The sequence below is a fragment of the Xenopus tropicalis genome, chromosome 5 (assembly GCF_000004195.4).
Source record: "Xenopus tropicalis strain Nigerian chromosome 5, UCB_Xtro_10.0, whole genome shotgun sequence".
NCBI lineage: Eukaryota > Metazoa > Chordata > Amphibia > Anura > Pipidae > Xenopus > Xenopus tropicalis.
Window position 1 is genome coordinate 70706907 of NC_030681.2, and position 22522 is coordinate 70729428.

Here is a 22522-nt window from a genome sequence, read left to right on the forward strand (position 1 = left end):
AAATATCCTTAGAAGGCATGAGACATATGAGAAAAAAGGGAATTTTATATACCATTAAAACTCAGAAATGTTTAAGACCTCTCACTGGTGTTTCATCTTGGCTAAGTCTATTTTTAGTGACTAGTGAAATTGTTAGAGCTGGTTTAAACTGTAATTGGCAGCAGGAATTAACTTTGGAATTACAAGTAAATGTATTAATACATGAAACTGTTTTACACTGCTCTGATTTGTCATGGCGGATAGATGTCATTGCTGATACACCATTTATAAATAGTGATGAGCAAAACCAGGCATGGATTCGCAGCGAATTTCTGCATTTCGCCATTGGTGAATTGTTTGGAGAAACTTCAGTGAAAATTCGCCGTGGAAAAATGTGTTGCATGGAATTTCTTCTGTCGCACTTAAAAAAAAAAGGGGGCGGTCGCATAAAAAAAGCCGTGGCGACAAAAAATAGATGCAGATGACAAAAAAATCATGCGACAAATGCATTTCATGAATGTCTCGCTGTTTTGCGAATTTTCTTGCCGTTTTGCGAATTTTATGCAAAGCGAAACAGATTCGCTCATCACTATTTATAAATCTATATACATAGTTTGGATTGGAATAGACAACTATCCACCAAATTCAAAGCCTCAGAATATCTTCTCAATACCATAGTCCCAGCAAAATAAAGCAACATAACTGTTTATATATATATGCCTCAGACAAACACATATGTATGGAGGCTGGAGATACTGACCCTGAGTGCAGGTACACCAATTTATAGTGCACTTGCTTTCTTGTATAGCAGAGACACTGAACTCCTTAAGTGCCAAAAAGTGGGGATTTCCTGCAGAATAGGGCTACACATACATACATTCAAATACATAAAATACATAAAATTATTAAAACATGGATTGGGAAATCCAGAAGGAATTCCAACAGTTCACATTTTTATCATAGTTATTAACTGATTTGAGCAGTTGAACATTATTCTATTCTATGGGGTGTTAGAAATCAGTGACAACGCAAAAAAATCTTGTAATAGTATTGTTTTAGAATTGACTGTTAAATCTAATGCAATAAGCATTTTCACCCATTTGTACTTGATCTACTAGATCTGCTCCTAACACCTGAACATATTAGGGCTCCACAAGTGCAGTGAGCGTAATTTTTGAGTGCCACATCACCAGGATTTTTTCTCATAATGCAAGTGACTCAAGTACCTTTAATGCAACTGCATCTACAACGTAAATGAGCATATTTGCCTTTTTAAGAAGACATCAAAGTCCCAACTTTTATTTCCATTGTTTCTTTGTTTTTAATTGTTTAAAACCCTTTACCACTCCATTTGCAAGTCTCTGCACTTTCCAAATAATTAATATGCTTTCTTTTAAAATACAATATGGTTCTTTCTATGCACTTGAGCATACATATTTATAGTATATTATCCTATCTGATACATCTTTTGGAATGCTTTGTAATTTACTGTATGAAAAAAGGTTTGATAAATGTCTTATATTTAGTGTTTCTGTAAAATGTACCCATCAGACAGTCACATGTAATCCCAAGGATATTTATCTTTATGTAATGAAAAATAGGGAAAAAGCTTCACACATTCAGCTACACTGCATATGTTTTACCTCAAGGTATTACTACACAAATATTCTCCATACTTTTATTATCATGCTTTAATTAAATAGTGCTGACATATTCCTCAGAAGTTGTACAACATGACAAGGGGACTCCTCAATTTCCCTTCGCCTTCAGCCATCCCTCTGAACCCCATTGTTACATACATTAATAAAACACCAGGAGACGGAAATGGGTAAAAAGAGGCCACAGCATTTATTTACATTTTATCAAATAAATAGGACCTTGCCAGCCTCACCCCAAGGCAATATTCAAAGCCAGAATTCCATAAGAGATCGCTACTATGCTCTGCTGTTCCTTACTGAAGACTTGAGATCAGCACTATGTCATTATATCCACCACTATTAGTATTGGGCTGCCTCTACCTACAGAGAGGATGGCCCCAAACTCTGCTACCAGCAGGAGCTGCATCTCCCACCATGAGAGAAGTTCAGCAGCCCTGGTGCCGGTCCTGAATCTGCAGTGCCTCGATGATAGGAAATCCAAGCAGGCTGTCACCTAGCACAAGCAGTAGTAGCGTCTGTATCAATCAACCCACCGTGCAGTCAAAGGAGAGAAGCTCCTTTCTCCCTCTTCTAAAATTTCCTGTGCAGTATCCTGGCAAGGTCCTACTGCTGCTGTGACAGAAACAACTTAAAATACATTAACATATATCCACTGTTTTGATCCAGACTCTCACATACATATGGTATAGTGTTACCGAAACCACAATATAACAGTGCATATAGGAAAACCTTCACATTCTGTTATTAACAGATAATATGAGAGCATAAAGAAGAAAATATCCTGGCATTTTACAAAATATGCAAAAAAGATGTGGGTGGGATGTTTCTACCTGTCCAGAAGATAGGAAGTGATCTCCTTCTTTTGTGACATCATATCCCTATCCTTCTCCACCCCCCGGCCCAGCTTTCCCCCCCCTTAACATACTGCTTCTCCCCCAATCACAGCTGCATCTGATTTTTCAATCTTTAAACATAAACCAGTGTAATCTGGCTGCTGGTCATTCGGATCCCTTGTCATGCAGCCCCTGCATTTATAGCTTCAGGGCTTCCTTTCACATCAGTCCTTGCCCTAGTGGAGCTTTCAATCTAAGGTTCCTGTCACAAACACACAAGGGTCAATTTGTTTCAAAATCAATTTACCTTCGTTTATGGTTTTAGAGTGTGAGAGGGAACCAAAGTACCTGGAGGAAAGCCACACAGACACGGGGAGAGCAAAGAAATTCTCTGCAAACTGTGCCTTAGTTGGAATCAAGGCTAAGGACCCAGAGCATCACAAGCAGTACAAGCAATCCTACCCCCAGCAACTTAATTTGCATTTTGCATTGGCATTCCATGAGGAATAATTTAATTTCCATTATTTGTGCTGGTGTATGTCTGTGGGTTCAAGTTTCAGCCAAGCTCTCAGCTCTCTATGCCAAGTTGTGTCAGGTTCAGAACACGCCAGTGACATCACCGATATGAACCCCTACACGGATATAGACCTGAGAGCTTGCATAGTCCCACCACCACAGGAGGGTAAGGATGGCTGCCCTGTGAGCCGTACATGATGGCAGCTGTCTGCTAGAGAAATAAAGCACTGTTCCAATGTAGCAATAAAGTCACCCCTCCATACACTGGCAGCCCTGCCAGCCCACCCCTGTTCCACTAGGGTTAATAAAAACAAGAGGGTGGGGGGAGCAAAGAAATACACACATTCCTGCAGTGTCATTGCGGTTTTCGAAGGGGGGCCTGTACAGAGTGTTGCCTAGGGGCCCCATATATGTACATGAATCCACCACTGACAAAGACACATATAAAGAGTTGATAAAGTTGATATATAGCAAGTATAGTATAAAGTTAAATAAGAAAACAATGAAAATGTAAAACTGTGCATGTTGTGGGACATTTTAATGAACCACGAGCAAGTTACTATTTGTCGTTTATGACTTCAAGCGCAGTAAGCAAAGTGACATTTTGGACAGAATTTGACTTGGGTTTTACCCATATGCATTTGATGCTTCAAAGAAACAATTGTCTATGTGCATTTTTGCCAGATACAATTATGTAGAAAATAATGGTATTTGTATCGCAACCTGCTTCTTGCTGGTGCATCTGTCTCCTGTTGTAATTTGCACACAAGTTCATCTACTCATATTACAGACATTACCGGTGTTACTGCTGGCTTTGAATTGTCAGTAGGTGAACTTGTGTGCAAATTACAACAGGAGACAGATGCACCAGCAAGAAGCAGGTTGCGATGCAAATACCATTATTAAATGTGTCAATTCGCACAACAACTGCATCCATTTTTGATGCAGGTGACTAAGACCACTAATCTTTGTGCCCAGCTGTATTATCAGATATGTTAACATAGATTCCAAAAATATTATTCAGCTGCTATGTCTTAGACATTTATGGTGCTACTAATCACACAGAGTTATTGGCACATAGCAAGCCTCAGCCATGTAGACTTTGCAAAGCTGGATCATGTAATAAAAGATGTTATTCGAAAACAAAGGGAGACATTTTACTCTGTGCCTATGCAATAAGACCTATTAATGGAAAAGTTGTCATTTTATGAAAAATGTTTTCATGTGAACTTCAAGCAGGTCATAAAAACATTTTATGCAAATAATTGTCTAACAGATTGTACATATTCTTTTTTAAAATAGGGAAATCAAATTTTTTTGACTATATTTCCCTGTTAATTTGGTCCCGGCTGCGGTAAAATAGAGCTCAGATTATAAACCATCCAAGCACTTACTGTCCCAGAATTTTATAAGGACATTTAGTTCACTTAAATCTGAAAAAAGTGAGAAAGAGTGGCACTTCATCTCCTTAGCGTTTTTCTGCCTCACCACATAAACAAAACATACTGCTTATTCCTGACCATGCTATGTAGTAAACCTTTGGCAGAACATCTTGGAGCAATAAAACAATCTTGATCCTCAGAATGCTCCTGGATTTCATGAGAGGTTTTGGCTGATCTGGATCCCATAAGAAGCATGACTGCTACTGAGGTTTGGCTTGCTTGCTCCTGCAAAACAAGGTCACGGGGGAGAGGAATGAACAAAAATGGAAAGAGATAATAAGTCCCTGTGAGATCATATTTTTGAGGCCCTCAATATGATGACTGGTATAACAATAAATCTAAGGTCACTGTTATTTGTAAAGCAGTTTTTGAGAACCCCTGGATAAGGATACCAAAATTATTATAATTGAACAATCTTGTTTGGTCTAAAATAAATCACAGAAAATAGTAAGATGAATTGTGTGAAAGTAGCAAATGTGCTAGCTAAGGGAATGATTATTATTATGGATCTTTATTTTATTTATTTATTTTTTGCTTTAAAAGTTCAAAAGAATATTAACTCCAGTAATAAGAAGAGCTGTGATATAAAGTGCCATGTCTGCAGCACATACCCAAACCTGTGCAATTATTTTAATACAAGGGCAAGTGAATTGGCCTCTGAAATCCATAGTGAGTGGTGCACAGAATCTGTGGAAAGCACAAGTTCCAGAATCAATCACATCACAAACAAGGGGCCAAGGTGAGGGAGGGGTTGAATTACATTGCCAGCCTAAGGGGGATTGAGAAATAGTTGGTATAGGTCAGGGATAGACTATTACTAATACATTTATTTATAAAGTGCCAACATTTTCCACAGTACTGTGGCAACATAATTTACAAACAAATTGATACATTGAGTAATGAGACCTCTGCCCACAAGGGCTTACAATCTATCATGGTTTACTTTTAATCTGTGGCATCAGGTATGTCTGTGTAAAACAATATGCATTTATATTTATTGTTGGAAATTCAGATAGTGTTTATGTCCTCTATGAGCCTCTGATACATAGCAGTGATGATCCCCTTCCCCAGTCTCCTCTTACTGAAGCACTATGCATACAGAAGAATTCTTCATTGTGTAGGATAAACAACAATTTAATTATTATCTCTTGATATCACATGTTAACCAAAGCTCACATGATACATTTCCTCAGCAGGTTCTTGGGGAAAAAAACTCAAATTCATGTGGCTATAGATGATTGCTTATTAATAACTACATTAACCCTTGCTCTGTCTTCTCTTCCCAGGCCTCCAATTAAAATTTTGCATAGAGTCAGTTTGTATTTCTAGCGTTAGGGTTATTAATATGCAGAAAAGTGAAAATGTTTACAAGTATCTTTCACAAGTAGTAATGTAAAGACCTTATTATGCCACTGAAAAGTGGTTCATAGTAAAAATACCCTACCTCAAAAGAAATTATAAATAAAATGACTAGAAGAAAATTAACTGAATAATTGCACACTTTTGATAATATCATAGATATTGTTGTATTTTAGAGACTTTGTACACTTCTTTATAGATGTTGGGGTCATTATTGAAAACCTATGAATTTACTTATATTTTTTTCTATAGAAATTCACATCTGAATGTAAGAATAGTAACCGCTATAAAACATAAATTAAACAAATGTGTTTTCCCATTAATGAATACTGCATCTATGCAACTTTGCATTTATTTCTACAGTATGTCAGCGGGTCAAACATTAAAATATGTATAAAAGAGTGGGGACCTGGCATCTGTGTTAAGAGCATACAGTATCTGCTGAATTGATGTTATGTTGGATTCACTAGTAACCACTGCTTATCATTTATGCACTTTAAATCTTCCTTACATGTGTTTCAGAAATGCACAGTATTAAATTATTTTATTGTCAATGTCCTTTGAAATCCTCTAATATTTGTTATAGTGTATGCACTACTCTAAGACCATGTGTTTGGTATTCTTCACCGCAGTAATCCAATGTTCCACGTTATAGTTATTGTCATGTGCAATGATTATATATTAAGCAATACATAAACTGAAACGATGTGCTGTGGGAAATTAAGAAACAAATAAATTCACAAAATAAAGGCAGGACATAAAGAAAGATGACAGCATTTCACTGGGATTATCTAGGCATGCCTGAAAAGAACATTTTCTTTGTGCCACACTCCAGAATTCCTGCCAGTAGGACAAGCTGCCATTTAGCCTAGGTAAAGGGTTCCAGCTGGCTGAGGACACAAGGGCATCTGCTTCGGTTATGAATGGACTGTTAGTGCTTTCCTAGGACAAATAAGTCTGCTATAGATTAGCTCTATCTTCACCTACAAGTGCAACAGCACTGAAAGAAAGCTGAAAAATATTACCTGTTATTAAAGAGGATTACTTTCAGTATCTGCTTATTCCAAATGATTATGAAACAGTAGTGTGGCTAAATGTGATGGCTGATGGTTTCAATAAAAGCAGAACCCTGGAAAAGCTGTTTTAAATTCAACCTTAACTGCAGTTTGTTAACGTTTATATGGCTTTTTTGTGAATGTTTTTATAATAAGAGATGTTTTATTTTGCAGCTATGATTGTCATTGTAGAGCCACTATACCTGCATTATTTATATTTCCTTTTTATTTGTCTAATTGAAACATTAATGCTTGAATGTAGCATCAGTTTTACCTTACTTAATTTTTCTTGCTTGTATAAAGATGTTTTTGTAGCAGTTGACTTGCATTAAACTGGCCATACATAGTTAGATCCTTGTCAAATGATGGGATCTGGTTCCAATCATTTGCCCTAGGTTAACCCTTCTGTATAGATCATACACAAGGGCCTACAGAGACCCGTTGGACACTGATATGTTCCTTATCTAGGTTTTCCAACCTCCCCGAAATGATATTGTTGGATTTTTGGCCAGATATTGGTCTTGATTGGCGGACCCCAGACATGAGCAATATGCTTTTAAAAAATAGAAAAATACTATTATTATTATTTATTACTATCCTTCATTTAAATATCGCTGACACACTTAACAAACAATTGTTCATTATTCATTATTCTCAGTCCCTGTCCCAGTGGAGCTTACAATCTAAGGCCCCTATCACATGCACCAGGGACAAATTCATCCGGAGCCAAAGAGCCTGCCTGTATGATTTTGGAGTGTGGAAGGAAAACTGAGTACAAAAACACAACAGGGAAAACATACAAATATACATACACATACATACAAAAGAAAATATGAATCTAACCTTTAATAATGTAACAATAATAATTAACAAGAATATATTTATGTTAACTAAATTTTAGAAATAAATATAAAATTCTATTTTATTGTAACTTTTTAAAAGATGCAGGTAGATATAAATCTCACCTGGGAAATTTCACTTTATAGTCATAACAGCTGATATTTTTTTCTTCTTTAAAAAAATATGACAGAATAGTGAATAAAATATATGTAATGCAAAACCTAATTTTAATAGTCCTTTCCTGGCTAACGTCTACAGTTGCAATGTGATTAATAATGTCCTGGCAAAAATGCATTCGTTCTCCAGCAGGATAAAATCTAATTTACATAAATGAGCATTTACAGGCAAATTTAATTCATTTATGTTCCAGAGACAATTTACACAAAGTTTATTCAAAGAAACCTTTTGAATATTTGCTTTTTATTCTGAGCTCCACCTTTGGCTGAAAGTATCTCCTAATAATAAATAAGGAGCTGACACTTGCTTGGTGCCCAGCATGGTTAGTTTAGACAGAACAGTTAAACTAAAAATGTTTATGTCCGTCTTCATTTATGACCTCAGAAGTCCTTCTACTTTCCACTTAAAGTAATCAGACGAGTACCAAGGCTGTGCTGGCTGCTAGCCAATTCTGTAAAATTAACAACACATGGAAAGAAGTCATTTGTAACAATTTTTTCTTTCCTGAAAAAAGTGGCTGCTCAAAACCATTGACAGCAGCATCTTATTTTCTCCTGCTAAACACCCTGAACTGAGTCCAGATATGTACCTGTAGTGCTTTTCCTGTCTTGAAATGAATAACACATTATATGGGGAGGTGTCCACTTAACTGCTATTGATTTTCCTTAATATGACCCCCTATCCAGAACAATGCACAGATCAATGTAGGGCATGTAGAAAATTACAGATAATGTAAAAAAAGTTTGCCAAGGTCTAGTACCCCCTAGCAACTACTAAACATTCTAAAACATTTTTTTCTGCATTCATTGGCAGTGAGGTATTTTACACTTTTGTAGAATTCTATAAGATACTATCATGTAAACTTCCCCTTTATTGACACACTGGTGCATATTTATCAAAGTGTGAAACTAGAGCTCCTCACAGTTCGCCAAAATGAATATCCACTGCTGTCTATTGATTTCTATGGGATTTTGATCAAAGTGTGAACTCTTAGGGGCACATTTACTAACCCACGAACGGGCCGAATGCGTCCGATTGCGTTTTTTTCGTAATGATCGGTATTTTGCGATTTTTTCAGAAAATGATTGCGACTTTTTCGTTACCAATACGATTTGCGCGAAAAAACGCGAGTTTTTCGTAGCCATTCCGAAAGTTGCGCAAAATCTGGCGATTTTTTCGTAGCGTTAAAACTTGCGCGAAAAGTCGCGATTTTTTCGTAGCGTTAAAACTTGCGCGAAACATGGCGCCTTTTAAGTTTTGACGCTACGGAAAAGGCGTGACTTTTTGCACAAGTTTTACCGCTACGAAAAAATCTCCAGATTTTGCGCAACTTTCGGAATGGCTACGAAAAACTCGCTTTTTTTCGCGCAAATCGTATTGGTAACGAAAAAGTCGCGATAATTTCCGAAAAGTCGTAAAGTCGCCGAAAAAAATCGCAAAAAATACGAAAAAGTCGCAAAATGTTCGTTTTCCAATCGGAGTTTTTCCAATTCGGTTGGAATTCGTGTCTTAGTAAATCAGCCCCTAAGTTACACCTATTGACAAATAAGCCTGGTGAAATCCCATAGTAATGAATAAAGAGCAGAGGAATTTTAGTCTGGCGCACTGTGGGGAGCTCTAGTTGGACTCTTAGGTAAATTTGCCCCAGTGTCACCACATAATGACCGTTTTATAACTTTCAATTTATAGGCACCTAAAAGGTACATGGCTGTATTTATTTTGGTGTGAATGCGCCTTCATACCACGAACCTATAAATATCACTGTCTAACAACTGGATGTGAATTTCATGTAAATTTCCATCTTTTTCTGTACAATATAACATTCTTGTATTTCAGTTTTTTATTTGTTATTATCACTCAGTTTGTTCATATTTTTAGGTACCGTATATACTCGAGTATAAGCCGATCCGAATATAAGCCGAGGTATCTAATTTTACCTAAGAAAACTGGAAAAACTTATTGACTCAAGTATAAGCCTAGGGTGGGAAATGCAGCAGCTACTGCTAAGTTTTAATAATCAAAATAAATACCAATAAAATTACATTAATTGAGGCATCAGTGGGGTATATGTTTTTCAATATTTATTTCAAAGAAAAACAGTAAACTAGCTCTGTAAGTGGAGAAGAAGGTCAACAAAAACAATATGAGTACTACCCTACACTCATTGCACATTGGCAAACTGGCAGCAGAGATGTAAGGGGAAATAAGTATTGCTAGTTATTGCTAGTTGCACACAAAGGAGAGAAGGTGCTAGTCTAGAGGGACCCATGGCACCCGACTCGAGTATAAGCCAAGGGTGACTTTTTCAGCACATTTTGGGTGCTGAAAAACTAGGCTTATACTCGAGTATATACAGTATCTGAAAAGAATTGCCACTGTTTAGAGTTTTAAGGTTGTAGCAAATGAAGGGAGTGCCCCCCTGAAATGTTGATTCTTTGTGGTACACTGGCAGAATAAATGGGGTTAGCTCCCCAGCTAAAATTTGTTTGAGTGCAGTCTCTATTTCTGCTTTTTTCTATGTAGAGTTATAAGGTGCTTTTAACAGTTTGTGATTCCTTCCTTGAGGGTCAGCCAAACTAGAATGCAGACTTGACACTCTTTTTAGGAGGCGACACATCACATTTATTGAAAGTAGCTGCATTTAGTGTGCCCATATGCACTGGGAGAACTATTGTTGCTGCCCACATGCCCCCTCTTCAATACAGTTTACTTAGCACCTTTGCACCCTAGTGAACCACCGACAACTGGGACCATTTTTCTCTTAAAATATAAAAGAAAAAAATGTTCCTGTTTTCTTGGCCTGTCTTTTTCTCGATGAATATACCAGCACAGCAAAGCTAGCGCCGAACCAAAGTCTGGTGTATGGCTCAATCCCAATAAATGGTCAAATCAGTATACTGCTTTCAAATTTGAACTATTTGTAATAATTCATTAATATATAATATGTTTTTAATTTGATATTTCTTTCTCCTTGCTTGGGATTTGCTTTAACGTCTTGTGTTTTGGATTGCAGACAGGAAGGGCCTGTCCAAGTGCTCAGGGACTGAAGTGCTGTGGTTAAAATGGTTTTCCCTGGATCTCCCTCTCAGCCAGCAGTTGTCTGATTTCAATCAGTGGCAACTCTCACCACATGTCCAGCCATCAATCTTCTTCCGCCCTGAGTGAGTGTGTCACAGCATGGTGCATGTTCCAGTTAAAAAATAGACTCCCTTGCCACTTTCCCACCTCAATCAATAATAACTGTTCCTTTGATTTCTTACTTACACAAAAGAAATCCTACCCTGAAATACACATTAACATTTTTATAGAGCATGCTAGGTTGGTCTATAAGAATGCTGAAGTTCACCTTTAAATTGATGTCAATTTCTCTTGCACATGGGAAAGCTAAAGTCATTTGACATAAAACAATATTTGATGCATGGATGCAAATCACTTTAAAAAATTGTAGCAGGACGTAATAAAGATATTAATCAAATTATTTTTATACTCAGAACACAGATAAAATATTATAGGGTCTATTTAAATATTGGTGGTGCACGTGCACTTATTGAATACACACCTGCTGCAAACTGGATGCATGACTGCACACTATAGGTGCTCAATATAGGGTTCTAGATGCATCTCACACCTGCAGGCTCACTGCTGTTTTTAACTGCTTGTTTTTCTGTTGAGACCCTCCACCTGGTCCCTGAGAAAGTAAGCTCTGGTAACAAGATTCCCTTTCCAATGTAAAAAAAAATAATTAAAATACAAACCAATTGAAAATCATTTTAATATACCATGTGTATGTGCCCTTTTAAGTTGTGTTTTCTGTAACATAGTATCAGATTGAAAGAAAAGTTATTAGCGTTTAACTATTCCAAAAATCACATTCACGCATACAATGGACATTACATCATATAGCATTACATGTCATAACAGCAAAATATGGAGCACCAAACATGCACTGTATATGTGTAATAGTCACAATTTTAGTTCTGGAAAAAAAAAAGAAATTGTCACTGAATTTTGTAGCACCCATTATGATGTACATTAAGTACACTTCTTGTGGTAACAATTTGTGCTATTGCACATGGACATTTTTATTTCATTAGGGGTGTCAGTTTACAGCCATTAGCTAAACAGATTGGCCAAGGCCAAAATGCCTTTTTCTGTGCCTTATCTCTAGATCTCTCCTCCATTATTCAGGTCTTTAAAAAAGGCCTTAAGTGCATTATGTTTTGCGGCTTGTCTCAGTCTTCTAGCCAGAACAGTCTGAAATAGTTTTTATTGGAAATCATTATTTAAATTCCAGCACAGTGGAGAATATTGATCTTTGGCATGTAATGCTTCCTAGAGTGCAAAATGAAACATAGAGGGTTCTCCAAATGGGTGGACATTATGTCAGCGACAATTCATTTTTTCACTTGTAGTAATGTTGGTTTTGTATCCTGAAAAGGGCACTTAACACCAAGGTCTTTAGAGCATCTGTCAGGGAACTTGCTGCTGGCTGCTTTTTTCTTTTAACACTGTGAGCTTGCAGGGCATTTCCAGCACAATTATTCATTTGTTCACCACGTTTGAGCTAAAGCTCTCAGGCACTCCTATGCTTAAAATGTGTAACTGGTAGTGTTAAAATATGTTGTTACGGAGAGAATTGTCAGTGAAAAATACAACTTGTATATTATCCATTTAAACAAAAAACAAGTACAGTACTTTGAAAAGTATTATTAGATATAGTGACATCATGTTAATTAGAGCTTAGGCAATGCTGAGGTCTTGGGTTTTTTTAGACCAAGGCACAGCCTGCATGAAATGTGTATGTTCTCCTTGCATGTGAGCTGCTTTCTTGCCCATGGTACTCAGGCAAGACATCTCCTCATGACTTTTTCCTCGTGCTCGTGCGTGGGCCTGTGACAGGAAATTAGACCGTAAGCTCCACTTGAATTTGGATTGGCATAAATAAATAAATTAACACTACTATAAAATGCAGAACTGGTTTTATTTCCCCTGAAACATTGCTGCATATACATGCAAAACGGTGGTCTAAAATGTAACTGTTCTTGATCATTGCAATGTAGCAGACTGGTGATTTGTTTACAGAAGAATGGCGGAGGAGACACATGAATAAACAAAGATGGGTCATTGTGGGTCACTGGTTAGCCCTGCTGCCCAATGCTACCTGGGCACCTAATGCAGTGAGCTGCTAAGAAACACACCTAGTAATAGGAAGGCTATAATTTAACACCTGTAAACCCATCAAAAATATACAGTATGCTCTGCAGGGGTCAGAATTATTAGGACGGAAAAATGTTAACATGGGGCACATTCATGAAAACGCGAGTTCAAATCCCGAATGGGATAAATTCGGATTAGATACGATAATTCCTTAAGATCGCAAATATCACGAATATGCTTCCGAAAAAATCGTATTAGTCACGATAATATTGTATTGGTGATCCGAAAGTCACAAAATTTTCGTATCCGAACGATCGTAAAATGCAGGAAAACCTTTCTGACTTTGATCCTTCTGTGCATGATTTTGGAAGCCTCCCATAGGAATCAATGGCATTCTGCAGCTCCAACCTGGGCCAAGGAAAGTCACGATACCGAAGCTTGAATGAATCCGAAACTTTTGTACTCGGCGCGACAATACAGTTTTGTTGCACAAATTTTGTTGCAAAGTACGAAAAAGTCGCGAAAAATACAAAAAAGTTGCGCGAGGTACGAAAAAGTCGCCAAAAATACGCCAAAGGAACACTCGGAGCGTTTGTGGATTAGTAAATTTCCCCCCGTGACTTCTTGTCTATAGGGATAGATTTTTCTCGCTGTGGACAAAATTTATCATTAGCTTCACCAAAATACAAGTTAACAGCCTAAAAGCCTACATATGTATTTTTGTTTTCTTATTATATTAAGTTCTTATTATACTGGTGTAAAACTGGGGTCACACAGTGTGGCTTAATAACTGATATTTTTAAATAGGGGAAAAACATGACAAAGTTCTATATACAAGAGTGGCAACCCTTTCCCTACATCTCTTCATATTAATAATACTAAATATGCTTTATTTTTTATTTTGTCAGAAACACTGCTCAAAAAATGTCCCTAAGCAGCTGCACTTGGTGAGTTTGCCATTTTTCTACAGCATTTCTTTCAAGTAGTATTATATTGCTAACTTTGTGACAGTCGGCTGTTTGAAGCTTAGACAAAGCCTGACACCCTAAGGACTGATTATTTAATTTCACTAAATGTCCAGAGAGACTTCAAAAATCAACAGAAGGATAGCAGTTCTAAAAGCACAACATCTGGCTATGCAATCAGAATTGCTGATCCATTTTTATGAGATTGTTTTAAAACATAGAATGAGTTCTTTAAAGCTCAGGAGGGCTTTTATAGTTAGTAAGACGAATCCATGATGTATTAATCATAGAGCTTTGTTCAAATTGATAATATGTGGTGCCCCAGGGACAAGAAAGATGATCATATGCAGACCCATGTTAGAAGAAGTAACAAGTGAAACAAAGGGATGAGGAATAATTGTTCTTAATGCTATTCCAGAAAATATTCTCAAAGAAGGCACATTTCCCCTTCATCATTTGCCATCACTATGTCACAATTTTCAGAGTCACAATAAATGTTATTAAGTGTAAATTTAAAGGCAATGTTACATACTGTGACTGTTCCCAAGGAATCACCCAATAATGCCTAAAAAGTACAAAAGTAAGAACCAGGATCACCTTGATAAAGACTTCTGGCATTTACTGGATACCACTTAAACTGAGAAACATTATTTATTCTGTTCTCGTGCAGAAATTTACCATTTAAACTTTAGCAAACTATACCAATTCAGCTGGTCAGTTTTGACAATTGGTTTAAGAAATGGAGAGTGGGTCTCCCTCTTGGCGTCCCAAGTGGTTGCCAAGTCAGGCTGCCTGATTGCTCATATGGGAGGCCCATATGTATTTGATTGCCAATGACCACTGATTTCATATCTGAATGAGCCCTAATCATAAATTGATTGGAATAAGAGCAAACAATGTTCAGGTGATTACAAGTTTGTTTAAATATGGACAGTTTGACAGTCAGTGTCTGCCTGTCTGTGTATGGGCATTGGCAGAATCTTTTATAAATACCCCAACCTTACATGTATTGTTATTGATTGATTTATTTATTTATTATTGGACCACTGAATTTATTGTGTTTTAATGTATGCAGAAAGGCATTAGGCAGACAATACATCTAAAGAGAAATGCAAAATTGAAAAATAAAAATGAAAATCTGTTGCTGACAAAAAGTGCAGTACTATAAGAAATTGTATTTAGGTTAACCACTGTACGAAAACCTAAACTATCAGCTAATATAACCCATTACTGTATATATTCAAAGAAAGTTCAAAAGACTATTTTTGATCAACAGACCATTACATCCTTTATTTATATAGTGCTGACATGTTTATATAGTAATATGCATCATTCACATACCTTGCCCCAGAAGAGCTTACAGTCTAAAGTCCCTATAGCCAAAAAACTGGTTGTGTTTTTCTTTTTTACATAGGGAACACAGAGTCATTGCAGTTATTGCCCAAATCAGGATCAAAATCAGGACTACAGCGCTACAAGGCAGCATTGGTTACCAGTGAGCCACTGTGTCACCCACACTCATGTCTTTAATATGCTAGTTTAATTGACTGGTAGTTTTTTAACTAGACATTTCTGAGACAAAACTGATGAAGGGGATTTCCAGACAGACAGTGGCTTGCTGTAAGGTGATAATAAAGCTGGCACTACTGAATTTAAAGTGCGTCTCTGGATTTCCTATTTTCTGCTTGGCCTTGACATAACTATTGTTAAACAGCCTCAAAAACGGCACCTCTTCACCTAATGCCAAGAACCATTTGAGGGCTTTAGAAATAGAAAAGGTTTCTAACATATTTTATGTTATGCATTTAACTATTTTTCATTTAAACAAACGACAATTGTTTAGATATTGCAGATGGTGATAACAGTTACATTGCTTACAGCAGGATACATTCTAGAACAGTGCTGCCTAGATTCATGTGGTGGCTGGATATTGTCTGTAAGACCAATGTGCTGGTGGGCCAGACCTTATTAAAATATGATGTAATATAATGAAAGCTGCAGATTTCTATTCCTGGCTATGGATTACTATAAGCCCCTTGAGGTCAACATCCAGGCCTACGAACAACCATAGTCTAGAGAAAGAAGGAACAAGATGAGAATGCAGATTACCTCTGATAATATATGACTGCATTCTCTCTACAGGCAAGTTTGTGTTAGTGAGTTTTAATTGGCAGCACATGAACTAATAAGCAATATGATCCAACAAGGGCTTGTAAAACATTCATCTTTCTTTTTTTTGAGCTAAGGCAATGGAAAGGGTCCTTCATTTTAGTGCTGCACCTAAATGTATTTTTTATTTTGTGCTAGGTTACCCGTTGCATCATTATTGACTGTTAAAAATATATATCTTAGCAGCTGGAAATGGCGTTTTTAGTCACTTCTGACGGCATGCCAAGTGAAAAAGGGGAATTCAAGCCAGACCTCAAAACTCTCTTTTTAATGTGAGCTGGGAAGCAGCAGGTCCATATTTATTCAGGCTCAAGTTTGATTTGGGCCAATTAGATGTGAGTCTTCTACAATATCTAAGCTGAGTTGTCTAACCAGAAAGGGAATATATGTAAAGATTCCTGATGTTTGAAAAGGTTAAGCTGTTGTTACCATGACTTTACTAGTTATCGATATTTCTTTAGAAAACAGTCATGGATAACACATGCAGACATTTGCTTTCTAATTGCTACAGCAGGCTACCACTGTGAAGAACAAAGGAAATATTTAGCACATCGTAAATTCTTTTGGAGCCCTGCAGAGTGGCTCGAGTTCAGATTACACGTTTATAACCAGCATTTGAGAGTAATTTCAACTTAACTTTGAAAAAGTGGGTGGGGATCTGCTGAATGTCTTTCCCTCTCTTTCTTTTAGAGGTAGAAATATGTTCAGTTCCTTATTTGTCTCACGGTCTGGTTACTAAACTTCATATTTTCCATTAACAAGGATCAGTGTTTTTACTATTTCTTATTGGTTTTTATATTTAAAAGCCCCACCGTGCCACAAACCTGGGAATGGATAAAAATTATGCAATACAAACCTACATCTACTGGCTTTTTCGCCTTTCTTCTTTCAGTTTAAATTCTAATTTTATAACATTTTTACTGAACTTGGTTTCCTCTGATTTCAGTTAGTATTTTAATCTTTTTTTTTTATAATAAATAATACTCACAGGAGACTTTATAGCTCCCTCATGCCGAGTTATATTTTCACACATTCACTGGATTTTTACCACCGTACCCATTGCTGTTCTCTATAGGTTTTTAACACACACATACATATAATCAATATAATAATTTATATAATCACACTGGCTTAATGCTTACATTAAGGCAGCATAATGGCTCAATTGGTAGCACTGCTGCCTTGCTGCACTGAGTTCAGATCCAGTCAGGTCTCTATATGCAAGGAGTTTATATGTTGTCTACATGTCTGCTTAGATTTTCTCCCACATTCCAAAAACATGGCAAGTTAAAAGGCCTTACTGTGTGTGATAGGGACCTTAGATTGTAAGCTCCACTGGGGCAGTGAATGATGAAAAAACTCTGTAAAGCCCTGTGGAAATGTGTTTTAAAGTGATGAAAATATAATGTATGATTGCCCTGCACTAGTAAACTGGTGTGTTTGCTATAGAAACACTACTATAGTAGCCATTCAAGCTGGAAAAAAGGAGAAAAGGCACAGGTTACATAGGTGATAACAGATAAGCTCTGTAGAATATAATGGTGTTAATCTGTTATCTGCTATGTAACCTGTGCCTTTTCTTCTTTGAATGATTGCCCCCCACTATAGTAGTGTTTCTGAAGCAAACACACCAGTTGTACCAGGGCAGGGCAACAGTGCTTTATACTGCACTTTTGTACACTTTCATATTTTGGTGTTACTATTGCTTTTATAAAGGTAGAGATGCATCCATGATTTTTTAGGAGATGGTTTTCAAGCTAAAGCCCTTCTGGCTGCAGTTATGGCCTCAGGTTCATAGAAGTCCATCATTCATTTAATATATCCATCACTAGAAAAGGCAGTATAAGAAACAAAAAGTTGTACATCATCATCATTACAGAGTAAGAATAGGATAGGAGGACCCAACTTGCAATAGCTTACAATTTAAAGAACATTGTGGTTGTATCATGTTGACATGTGGCTGCTTCTTCTTTGCGGCATTGGGGTCCTGAGATTTGTTTTAGTTTGTGTATTTCTTAGGGTCCCCAGTTTGTAAGATTCATTGGGGCAGACTGTATTGTACTGCATTGTAATGAAGTGCATTGTAATGAAGTGCATATTACAATTTGTATTGTGTAGTATTTTAGTAAACAAACATACACCAAGGGGCAGATTTATCAAAATGTGAGTTTAGAGCTTAATATATAAAAACTCACCCATGTTCTATTCATTCCTATGGGATTTTTAGAAGTGTATTTATTAAACAGTGAGTTCTAACTTTCACCCACTGATAAATACACTTCTAAAAACCTCATAGGAATGAATAGAACATGGGTGAGTTTTTATATATTAACCTCTAAACTCACATTTTGATAAATCTGCCCCCAAGTATACTGGTGATGCTTAAAGTGACAATGCTTATAAAGTGGTTAGTGCAGATTTTGGATAGCTACTGAAACTAAAGATGGGACACAGAGAGGCATTTATAAATGAATAGAGGATTATGCAACCTCTGCTTCTTCAGCTTATTTTGTATTTACCTATAGATATATAAAATTGTAGTTTAACAACATTTGGCCTTAACATTAAGACATGCTCATATAGAATATGCTAGTTAATTTGAACAATAAATAACACATTAGCAAATGGTATAATTTGGAATGAGAGGCTTTATCCTTAAAGACCATGTAAACCCTACATTTTTTACCATGTATATATGTTGGGCACGTCTCCCCCACCCAAACAACAACATTTCCACTACATATGTCCCCTCCATTTGCCAGCACCATCATATTTTCCTAAAACAAATAGCAGATTTCACCTGGTGGCCATTTTCCCTCACACACATTATCAGTGGCAAATATAGGATTAGACACCTAGAGCAAAGTTTCTGTGGGAACCAGCAATGCCATCTCTTCATTGGTAGCTAGACTTCAGGGGTGTATTTAGTTATCTGAACTGAGAAGATTCACTGCCTTAGTTTGGAAATAAGCATGCCCAGTAGTCAACAGCCAAAGTAAAGTTCCAAGGGAAGGGGCTAAGAGGGTTAGAGGAGTTTACAGATTATTTTTTATTTGTGGGATTTTACATGTCCTTTAAGACCTATTATTCATAGGAATCCAGGTTTACTACCTATACAGGTCTTCTCATTTCCTGTATTTATGGCTCCAGCATTTATGGGGTAATTTAATTAAAGTTGCAGTGGATAGACCAGGTCTAGTTTTTAACATTAATCAATTAGATGTTTGATTTCAAACAAGTCACCAGTCAATGCTACCTGTTTACTTGTTGATATGCCGATATTGTAACTACAACTTATGCCATTTTAATAAAGTAACCATGCTCCTCAACTCCTCTCTCATTCCCTCCTCACACGCTCATATTCAAGACTTTGCCCCCCTTCTCTGGAATTTGCTCCCACAAACTATCAGACTTTCTCCCAATCTCTCTGCCTTCAAGAGATCTCTAAAAATGCATTTATTTAGAGAAGCTAACCCTAATCTAGTTTAGCAATACCCTGTGCCACACCTCTCACTACTCTGGTCATGCCCATTCCCACACCTTGTGTCTCAGCCCTTTCTCCTTGTAGATTGTAAGCTCTTTTGGGCAGGGCCCTCTTCACCTCTTGTATCGGTTATTGATTGCTTTATATGTTACCCTGTATGTCCAATGTATGAAACCCACTTATTGTACAGAATATGTTGGCGCTTTATAAATAAATGTTAATAATAATAATAATAGAAGTGTTAGCATTGTGAGTTGTAAATTGCTCACTTAAAATCTGCAGCACTTCATACAAATTATGGTATAGATTATAGAAGAGCCAGCAGAACTTGCCATTGTTGATTTAAGCCAGCAGGAAAACACATTCTATAGAAATCAAACATATGAGAAGCAGAATAAACAAATGCCAATGAAATCTGTAAAACAGGGGAGCTGGGGAATATAAAGGATCAACAAAGGTATCGTTCCCTTGAAAGCCAAAACTATAAATACTCAAATTTATCTTAATAGGTGTTATCAGGAAAGACATAAAAGGACTCATTTACGTCCACAAGTGCTTTGAGCAAAGTGCACTTTTGAGCACAATCGCTATTTTTCCCCCACAATGCAGCATTTTTTCTTCAGAATTCCAGTGTCATTGCAGTCACAAGGGGGCCGAGTTAGTCAAAATAAATGCAACTGTGTTAATTTGTGCAGAAATCCTTCTGGTGTCATTTCTGGTGTTTAATGTGTGAGTGATATTTGCTCTGATTCTTTAGATGCAAGTGTGTAGTGCCTATTGCTGATTAGATTGAAGGGAACCGTGAAACTTTCACCTGGTCAACTGGTAAGGTGGCAGTAGCTTCAGCGTTCTCCTGCATCAACAGGTGCAGCAGTGCTCAGTTCTGAACAGAACTAATAACAGAAGACTGGAAAGCATCAGGCACAATAATTTGGAAGTGCAAGGAAAGAATTTTGATGTAAGTACCTTAAAAAAAGGGATTTTAAATTACCTTATATTCTAGCAATGAATGTGATTCTTTGGATTATTTATACATGGGGCCCTTTCCTTCCTTAAAGGGATAACTCTATTTGGACAACTGTAGTCTCTCTCTCTCTCTCTCTCAATGCTGATGCTATGGACAAACCTATAAAACATTTTTTTTTAGCTTTGAACACATCCTTACTTTTCAGACAAACCATATTGAATCCTTGCTTAATGACATCTTAAAGTCAAGGTATTTGGGCAAACAAATACATTGTGGGTTTGGTGTATTCCTATAAAAATCATGTGAAGTCTGGAGAGGAAGTTATAATCATAAATAATGTAAATCTTTTTTTTATTTGAGAATACTTTGGTGCATAAAACCAAAGTAACTATGGAGTGGATTTACTAACATTTGTACAAATCCTTCTGACTGTTTCCTGTGTTTCCTCTGGGGCAAAATTATTCAATTTTCATGCAATTTACTATTATACTCTTTTACTGTGAAATTGATGGAAAGGAAAGAAACATTTCCCCCAAATGAGTCTTTTCCAAAGATGCATATTATAAGAACATGTAAAAAACATTTGAGCAATTTTCCAAATGAAGATTTTAAAAGAATTTTGAAAAACTAGCTATTATTATGCCAACCCTGTTAGGACAACCTTTGCATCATCCCAGTTTTTTAAATACAATTAAAATGTATGGATGTTTTAATAAAAAAAAAGTGTATTGAGTTTATATTTAATTTTAAAAGGATTTTTATTATACAACTTTTTATATGTGAGTGACAGGTCCTCTTTAACATTAAAGAGAGGAGTTTCTCCTGTTGATATGTGATAATGATTGAAGCCTTAAAGGAGAACGAAACCCAACTTTTAAAAATGCTTTTAAATCATTTGCCACTTGTCCCTCTGCTGAACCGCCATACTGAAACTTCTCCCACTTACTTTGTTTATTTGCACCAAGCCAGATTTATTTTCAGTAGCGATGTCACTTGCAGTGGCCATCTTTGCAGCCATCGTGCCACTTGCTTCAGGCTTCCGATCTCCACTGCGCATGCGCCTAAATGGTCCAGCATTATGTTTCTAAACACAGAGCAAGTTTAACGGTAGGAGGGTTGGCATATGTAGCTAAGTGATCGCAGTGCACCTAAATGCGCATTATGGGAATCTTCTCTACCCAGCTCAGCATTTTTTTTTTCTGTTTGGCTTCAGATCTTCTGAACAGGTGAAATATGGGGAGACTTAAGGGCACTATTGAGACAACTGAAGGTATGCCTGCAGCTTGAGATTAACTCTTTATTAGCCTTTCCTTCTCCTTTAAGAAGTCTACAAAGCATAATTCTGATTTATTATGAGATGAAACCGCAACAATTCTGAATGCTAAAATATGCCAGCCAAAACCTGTTGAGATCATTTAGAAGTCGATGGCACATGTCTTTGCTTTGTGATTTTAGAGGTTTTCGGGTTTTTTGACACTGATTTTTGTGCGACTATACAAAAAAGTTGCAGTTTTTGTGCAACAAGTTGAAAAAGTAGTTTTCACAAGTTTACTATAATTTTTTTTTTTTGTTTGTGCTATTGCAAGTCTGATTTTGTGATAAATAACCAATGTCATGGAAATTAGTTTATTTATGGTTTCTATAAACTTTAAAACCACAAAAATCTAAATGTTACTAAATTACCCCTGTAAAAGTTCCCTATGGGTCATGCTGATCAATTTTCACTGATAGGTTTGCTTTTGTAAGTAATTGTTCCTAAACCCGACTGTTTTGCCAACCTGATTGTCCCTTCCCAGCCTTTCAGTTGTAGCTTCTGATGCTAATGGACTACTACAGCACAAATATGGCAGCCTCCTCATAGAGCAGCATAGGGATTGGATAAGTAATGTAAAAGGACTGAACAAATACTTTTATGGAGAAA